General features: G+C 35.2%; 1 long non-coding RNA gene across 1 annotated transcript in view; it reads left to right on the top strand.

Annotated features, from left to right (window-relative positions):
* The first annotated feature begins 335 nt into the window (after positions 1-335).
* LOC130576808 (uncharacterized) overlaps positions 336-9437 on the top strand; it is a 61477-nt gene continuing 52375 nt past the window's right edge. Inside the window, exon 1 of the long non-coding RNA XR_008965711.1 lies at positions 336-469. This is a non-coding gene — a long non-coding RNA (uncharacterized LOC130576808). The remainder of the gene's footprint in view (positions 470-9437) is intronic.

Below are 9437 nucleotides of genomic sequence, written 5' to 3'. Positions count from 1 at the left end.
TAAAGGTCTTGCCTGGATTTACAAAGGACAACTTGCCAAACACTAATGTTTTCTGTTTTGCATRAGCACATATATTGTGTTCTAGGACATAATGTGTTCACACATTTTKTGTGGATAAAATGAATATAAAAAGGTTCTGTGCATGGATTTAAGTGGTTAGCAATATAAAAATATGTCAGTATTCACATCAACAAACTTACTACTTCAGTACTTSACCCGAAGTCTCTAACTGTTCTATCCCTGTTTTTGTAGAACATAGAAAGAAAAGTAATKAAACAAGAAGTCTGTCATTTACCCATAATGTAACTTGTGGACATTTTTCAATGCAGGTTTTTCAAAACAGAGTCCACRCTGGTTTCATATGTGATGAGGAGGCAAGCAAACAGCAGAGAACAGCAGTAGAYACGACACAAATATACAAGAAAGACAAATTAAGGACAAAAAGACAGAGCTGTTTCTAACAATTCAGGTAAGGAATTCAGGCGATTCTGTATAATGTGTAAAATGTACAARGAATTGTGCCAAATTATCTTGCCCTTCCTAGTATTCCTGAAATTTCCTTCTATCTGTGTCTATGGACATATGTACATACACAATACATATACCCTGTTAACCTCAACTCACATTCATTTCCTGTATTTAATTTTATTTCCTTTAAATARAACATTACACTATTTGCTACAGTAAGTCAAATGAATAGTGTTTTGACACAGGAGCATATGTGAGTTGTGCTATGTGTGCTACTGCTCCTTCTTAACAGCCCTAAAAGTTCTCAAACCTTACAATATCCTGTCCTTGAACTGMTCTCTTGGGGCATTGCAAGTGCACTGCAGAAAAGCAGCAGCTTCCTGCTTTGGAGACGAGTTGCTGTACCACTTGTGGGAGCACTCAATGGGGTACACACCGTATAATCTCAATTCCCTAAAACAAGCTGGAAACCAGGCTAGCTGCAGGTCACCTGATGGAACTGTTCACGACAGAAACATCCKATTAACTTTTTAGATATATTTACTTTTAGACTGAAATTACATTTTTACCACATAAAGAAGATGGAAAGAAAATCATAGCTAAAAATTACATATATATCTACTTAATCGATACCTCTCCCTTCCACTCACAGAACTAAAGCTAACCTGAGATGCTGGTATAGCAACACACATGAAGKATTAGGCAATAGTTACTTACAGGGTTTTGCATTCCTAGGTAACACCATCAACTTATCACACCCATTCAGCATACCCACAAAACAGAAATTCCTCTTGCCCCTGAGGAAGTATTTCAACTCTACAGTATTTCAACTCTACAATTACAACTCTACAAAATCCTTATTTATGATTATATTTAATTTTCATTTTTTCATCTAATGCTTCCAGACAGGATGTTTCAGAATACTGACTCCAAACCTACTTTACTACTGTAATGACACATTCTTTGAATTCCCAAGAGCTTTAAAGACATTAAAACAAACACAAATCCTCAGTCAAGCCTCAGAAAACATATAAATATTACTGTTAACATATTAATTACATGCTGCACAATTCATAACACACTACTGTGTTCATGATAACTTTTTGCAGTTTGGTAGGATTGGCATTGAGACATTCTGTCAGTTCCTGGTGCATTGTTGATTGATAGCTGCTGCATGCTTGCAGAGCATCTGCAAGGATCCWCTAATAGGAGAATCAGCATCATACAGCTGGAATTTCTCTAGGACATGCAATATTCATCAGTTACAAACRTGGGAATGTCATACTGAACAAGCTACAGGATAAAACACACTGCATGGTGTTACAGCTGATTCCATTCGCCATATGGTATGTTATTATTTTGTATTACCTTGGGGAGTGCACTCTAAGTGAAAGAACAGAACACACTCAAGGCATATAGAAAAATAAAGGCAAATTACATAGTTCTTAATTATATCAGTAAGGTCTGTAACTGAAATGGAGATGAAACTAAAAAAAGAGTTGAAAGTGTGCTACACTCCTTTCCAGCTACTGAAAAGTAATAAACTCTATTGGGAAAATTCAAACAGGGAGAAATTGCCAGCCACAATATGTTAAAGCCTACAGACAACCTTAAAGCAGATTTGACTCAAAAGTCAGCAAATGCTATGTGCAATGCCACACAYATTCCCAAAATACTGTTTTACATCGAAGATAATTTTACATGGGGTAGGCTGGAGAAAACTTTTAATCAGTAATCTCCAAATGAGATTCCATAGGCACAGCTATAATAAAATCATTAAATGAATTAGTAAAACAATAAAGTGYGAGGGTATTTGCTGAAAACAGGTAAAGTAAAAGAATAATAATTAATTGTATCCATTCAATATCAGATAAGTGAGCTGCCCTAGGGCCTAAGAAATTTCAAAACAAATTTAAATTTAAAAAGGCTTGCTTTCTACAATAGATCAGAATTCAGAAGCAGAATTGTCTGACTGAAACAAAATCCAACAAAGGTTAGATCACTCTTTGGAAGCTATTATTCAGTCACCATTGAAATTTTARCTAAGAAATTTTGTGATATCAAATAACAGAAACATAAAGGCCTGCTGGTTTTAGGAGTAGTTTGGTCTAATTGCCTTAGTCCATCGATGGGACATTTTAAGATCTGTTACAAGAACGGATTATTTTCAAAYTTTTCATGATAATTGTGCAATGCTTCAGATGACATCTTCAAATCTATCATCTATTCAAGTGTTCAGTTTGAGCAGCCAAAAAGTAGATTGCTGCCATTAGCCAGACATTTAGAGCTTTTAATCAGATAAATTCTAGTAACTCCAAATATTTCCTATTATGGGTTATGCACTTTGCTTTCTTGTTATTTTACCAGCCATTAGGAAGATTTTTTTATTTTTGGTAAGTCATTTAAGTGTCTCAGTGTCATTTAAAGATAACAGAAACATTACAGTGAACAGAAGTTCATGGCTGCATGGCCCTTGCTAGCTTRTACTCTCTACCAAAACCCAGTGGGTGCAGTTTACCAGCCTCAAGGTTTGCCACTGCACTGGTTGACTTTTGCACATATTTGCTTCCCAGTGATGGCAGGAGAGGCCAAGCTGCAACTGCCATGCAAATTACTGCATCCATGTTCATTTCTCACAAAATGATAACACTGACTCATGACACGCACACATTTCAGTGTGTGTGCCATTCATGCTTCTGCTCCAGCCATAAGAAAGGCTGATGGCAAAAATGACTGATGTCACTAAATGAGGGTTATTATTCAGTGAGAGATAAAGAAARAAAAGAAGGGGGAAAGCGAGTTCTCACTAGTATACTCAAGGGTGTTCTTCCTTTTTAAGAGARCAGGAATCTTCAATCAGTTAACTGACAGCTCAAGTCATGGTGTTTAAAGACACGGTGTTTATATAGTTGCTAAATTATCAAACATTGGCCTATTATTATCTTCTTTAAAGGAAAGCTGTTTATTATTACAAGGCAGAGTAATATTTGCATATTTTTTCTTCTAAGAATGAATTCCATTCCATACTAATGAAAGACAACTACTGTTTGACAGAATTAGTGTTTATCTTACCAAAATACATTGAGAATTTACAACATTTTAAATACTTTGATTTCTGCCATTCTGATAAACTCTGTCACCTTGACAACAAGCATAAATGAATGCATTACTTATGATAAATTTTTAGTGCAGCAGTTTTAAATTGGTAATGGAAAATAACTTTTTTAAATACCTAGTATTTCCTCTGAAAAGATATAAATGTTTAATTAAATATGGGAAATGAAATGTCAGTGTGAATCCTTCAGACTAAAATCTTATCATAGCATGGTAATTATTTCTAGTATTATTTTTTACTAAATAACAAACTACTCAAGTTTCATATTGAACAATTAAAAAAAATAAAAAAAAAAAAGATAAATGGGAGGATTTGGGAGTTGAAGTCAAGGAAAGAATCATGTTCCAGAGTTTTCTCATGACAAAGAATCATGTTCCTGAATTTTCTCATGTTGTGTGGACAACACAGTATAGTAGATAAAACATTTAGGATTTCAGTGCTTTTTCCAAATGAAGTTATGCACAGCAGATTGTGGACCAGTGCTTCCAAATTCCTCCTTATTCATCTTCCTTATTCTGTTTCCGAAATGCTTCTTCATTCTAAATCGAAGTCTTTATGCCAGCAAAAGCTGACAGACTGTCAAGGTAAACAACTGGCAAAGCCTCAAATCCTGATCACCCAGCACAATTTTCTGTAGCTCAGGGAAAACCTCAATAACATTTAAGAGTAAGGGTCACAATATGTCCTTAATGGTCCAACCATGCTATTTGTTATTTTTAGGGGAAATTTGCAGTAAGCAGATCCCATTTTGCAAGTGAGGCCTTTTAACTGCCACGTCTACATTGTGCATCTGGCCAAGCCACCCACTAGCACTGAACAGCTTCCATCCTCTGATTCCCAAAGATGTGCAAGAATGTCTTTGATACACTGAGTAGGTTCAAAGGAAAACAATCATTTGAAGTAAACAACAGAATCTGAAAAATGAACAAGATGAAAAGCATAGAACAATGTTTTCTGAGCAAGACTCTGTCTCCCTTGTCTGTGCCCTCGTCTCCAAGAACACYACACCTGATCAAGCTGCATCCTAAAAGCAACATTAATTGTTTTCCTGGAACAGACTAGTGAACTGCATGTTCAGATGATCTCTATAATTTCTTTTTTTTAAAGCCAGTGACTGCAATTACATCATGTTAGCAACAATTACATTATAAATTGTACATAACTGTATAGAAACAAATGTGCACAGTATCTGAGTCTCCATCAAAATGCAATAAAGTGGGAGCGTTTTTTAAACTGGAAAATACAAGACTGAGCAGGACTGAAAATACCCTTTTGTAATTCCTTGCTTATCCTAGCAAAAGACCATCTGATTTCTATAAAATGAGCTAAAACATAAGAGATATAAATTCCTTTTAGCTGTTTAGAAATTTTTTTGATATCGCAGATGACAGTAAATGTGATTAATGGTTGCTGATAATTGGAGTTTCATTYCAGTGGTTATTGCTTGTCAGTAACAATTAATAGCTTCACAAACCCCCCATCCATTTCACAATATTAAAGAATGATAGCTTGTGGGAATTGTGCTAAACTAGTACACTCAATTAGTTTTTTAATTTTATAGTATAGTGAATAAAATTTCATTATTTTATAATAGCAGTGATGGTTTATTGTTGCATGGGAAACACTCCCATTACATGTATGTAAATATAGAGAACTACAGTTTCTACAGTCATTAAAATTATCCARTTACATGTTAGATTTATTTAAAAGTAAGGAGTGCTTTGGTCTTTATCAGTAATGATGTTTTTTAATGTCAGTTCCATCAGTTTAGTCCCAGCATTTGATAGGTAAGATGCAATGTTTAAGGGATGCCAAACAAGCTGACACTCCTTGGGATGAAGCAGCAGCTGGAATGACACCTGGCAAGGCCACCCAGCTGCAAGGGTCCTGCTGCACTTGGCTGGGCTGGAGTGCCAGGCACTGTCACATTGCTCATTTTCCAGAATGGTAAAAGAGAGGAGGGGACACCTTCAGTAAAGGGAAAGATACGGGTTTTGGAGAATCAGCTCCAAACTTAAGGAGTATCCTCAGCTTGGGCCTTTTCTCCAGAAAAAAAAAAAAAAAAAAAAAAAAAACCAAAACTTACTGAAACTTTTCTGAAGGGGAAAAAATAAAAAACAACAGGAAAGAAAAAGGAATCATGACAGCCACAGAAGAGCGCATGATGGAGAAACAGCTACGTAAGATAAAGTTGACAGGAAATGTTGTCTGCATCAGGACAAAATGGTGCATAGAGTTGGATGTGAGAGACTGGAAAGGGTATAATTTTTTTATGTGACAACATTAAACTTAATAGAACAATTTTTAAAGTTTTTTTAACTGAGAAATCAGCAGGCTCTGAAGCTTAACATGCTCACAAGATAAATCTTGCAAATATAAGTATACTAATAAAAATTCTGCCACTCAGGAAGCCAGTGCATTTCTAACACAAACATCTATATTATCAGGATCTGAGTCACAGATCATTCAATAATGTTTAACAAAGTGGAAAAGGAAACAACGCAGAGAAAGAGCTTTATGAAGTTAACTTTAGTAGAAAGGTACATACCAATTTCACTTGCATAAGTGCTTTTGCCTAGGACTCTCCTTGACTTCAATTTTTTGATGTAGAGAATACCACTGGTATGAGAATGCTATAAAGAAATGTTTCTTCTGCTTTGTCTCTTATTTCAACATGCTTTTAAAATTTACTGATAATCTTACTTTTCTAGTTTAACCCCAGAAAAATTATCTAGTGAATATCCCAAATAAAAAATATTCTACTAATTCAATCTGGTAATTTTCTTCCAAAGAAGTTATCCTACTGTAATACAAGGTAAGGTGAGAACTTGTCTCACTAAAAACTGAATTATTTTAGCAATCTAGGTTAAGGGATGAGTCAACAGTAAAAATGACTATAATAATTCTAGCAAAATTCCAAAAGTGCTTCCCATTACACATTCTATTTTATATACGAATTCTCCATCCAGTAGTCATCATTTCCAAGTTAATGTTAAAATCTGAATCAAGTCAATGAGAACAGGACCAAGACCTTTCTTATTACTATTTGATTATTTTGTGCAGGTTTGCAAAAGCAGAAAATCACTGCTGGTGATAGGGGAACCTCCAAAGATGTATTTCTGTTTCACTGAAGAAATCATAATATGCTATTTTGGTTGATTATACAGATACATGTAAAAACATCTTTGATTTATTCTACTTGTGGCCTTCGAACTATCTGTTCAGAAATACATTTTCTCATGTTTTCATGATACTACCATTAGTTATTTGTTGTATATTAGCACTTCACAGCTCCAATTAGCATTTTTTATACGGTGGCAGGGGCTCTATAGAACAGGTAAAACCAAATGCAGATTGAGTTGGAGCTAAATTAAAAAACTAACCAGCTTTGCAATTCCCAAAGTGAATTTTGGCTAAGTGTAGATTAGGTGGCTTTTTAGACCAATTGTTTTTCTTGTAATTTCTTTTCAATTCCCAGTGTTATTTGGAAAATGAAATTGGAAAAAAAAAAAAGCCACTAAATTAAATTCACAATTATGACGTAAAACATCAYGACTAAGAAGAACAAAATACACAGCATGTAATCCGATGGAAATGGATAAGGGAGTTCAAAAAAGCAATTCCATTCTATTCCTTGATCCAATTTAATGAARCTTTAATCTTGCTATTCTAAAACACAAATTCAGGCATTGCAACGCCTGTTGATCCAATTCTGTGTTRTTCAAACAAATCGTTTTCACTGCTCAGTAACTCTCAGGTCTGGTAATACCAACAAAGAGTCCTATAATGTGTCCTATATCCAACACTGAATTTATCAGGTGGGCCTTCCTTATTTTATGACTTAAGAACTTCTGGTAACATCATATAACCCTGGTAATCATAATTACACTCGTAATTCAATGACTGTTTTCAAAATGTAGTATTTTGCAAATACATAAGGGAACTAGACATTCCCTTGGAGCAAACTCCAGGGCCATGGAATAGCCAGTACATCTGGGCAGAACAAGGAATGTCACAGCTTCATTAATAGTCCTTTTTTGGGTGTAGATTCTAGCTTCTGTGTGCCTTGCTCCTTTTAAAGTACCCAGCAGTTTTAGTATGCCTTGGGCCTTAAGGAAATTCAAATACGCATATATTCAATAGCAGAAAACTCATCAGAATGTGTAGGTAAAAAGTTAGAAGCTGAAACCCATRTTTTCTGCTTTGTAGAATTGTTTGCTTGTTTGTTTTTAAACTAGGAATAGCACCTGTAAGTATTGAGCACAGCAAAGCCAAGCAGAACATAAGCTGGAAGCAGAAAAGAGGAATAGGCCACACAAATACTTTTTTGTTCGAACAAAACTGAAATTGAGTATGTTTTATAAACTCAGACAAAACATCTGCTAGAAAAGCTCTCACTAAAGCATTAGCTGCTCCATTTTTTTCAGAGGATGTTGTATATTCTAGTGGCTATGTCCAGAAAACTACTTCTATTACTGTGAAGTGGGAATAAATTCTGCCACATACTGTACTGTGCTCTGGAATACTGTAACATCAGAGATGAAGATAATCTTTAACCTTTACTCTAAAACCTATAGTTTTTTAGAATTTGCAGGTTTTCTGCTTATTTACTAGTGGTAAGTATAGTAAAGMATGTAGTGCTGGAGAATTTTATCTAATAGAAGAAATTCAAAACTTAACACTTCATTGCTGCTATGTTTATGCTTACAGTTTACGGCTTCATTCCTGAACTTCAGAAGAAGCAAGATTCTTTTAGCCTACACTGTCAGTGTAAATATTTTCTCTCTTCTACTCCTGCCTTATGTACTAGAAAAAAAAACCACAAAAACCTCAAAAAGAGTTTGGCTGAAATTTTCAGCAGAAGGGTCATCAGTATTTGCTATTATTTCACAGCAGGAAAGACCACACAATTATACTGTTTTCAACAGACATCTGTATCACACTTTCTATATTCACATCATTGCTATGATTATCAGKTGCATGGATTTCAGGCAAATGCCTTCTCTGATTCGTCCTTCCTACTTCTATAACTTATGTTTAATAAGCAGACAAAAGCTTSTCTGAGCTTTCCTAGCAGGAGGTAATTGTTCTGTACTCTCTGCAGCTTCCACTCCAGCACTATAACACACATCAGTTGCTAATGGTTAATTAATTAGTGCACTTGCAGTTCATTCTCTTAAAGAGTGAAATTAAATTTTGTGGCTTTAGCCTAGAAGAACACAGACTCAAAACACACATGTATTTAACCTGGTCAAAATAGTTCCTTGGCACATGGGAGAGAGAGTTGTGGACCTGATTTCTATTCCAGGGGGCACTTGACTTGATATTCACAGATTGTAGGATGGCCAGAACGATTTTTTTGTGCCAAACACTGGCGATTATGCCCTTTCCTCTCCCACAAAAACTATTTACGCACTCCTACAAGAGGCTGTGCATATCACTGTAACTAATTTAGTCAGTAATTAATCACTCATCCAAATTTTGCTTACATTCACTTGAAAGTACAGTCTTGGTGGAGCATTGTCTGTGTTAGGAATTTAACACTTGAATTCATTCATCCTGGAAAGTTAAGGACGACATTGTCATCATTTGCCCAGACTTAATTCAACAGCTGAACACATGCATACACTGAAGAGAACAATTTCACCGCTTTTACTAGAAATGTTGCTGATAYCTATATGCATTGAGCAAATTATGCCTAGATATCTTGGAAACCATGATAAACAGAACTGTTTGAAAATATTCCAGTGCAAAGATTTTTTCAAGATCTGTTTTCATAAACCAGAAGTATTGCCCTGAAGCATTTTGGATTTTATGGATTTTCATTGAATGGAAATCACATCRATAGGATCAC

The sequence above is a fragment of the Malurus melanocephalus genome, unplaced genomic scaffold, assembly GCF_030028575.1.
Source record: "Malurus melanocephalus ecotype Western Australia unplaced genomic scaffold, MMel_1.1 scaffold_155, whole genome shotgun sequence".
Taxonomy (NCBI): Eukaryota; Metazoa; Chordata; class Aves; order Passeriformes; family Maluridae; genus Malurus; species Malurus melanocephalus.
The sequence above is the reverse complement of the archived record's forward strand: the minus strand, read 5'-3'. Positions and strand labels throughout refer to the sequence as shown.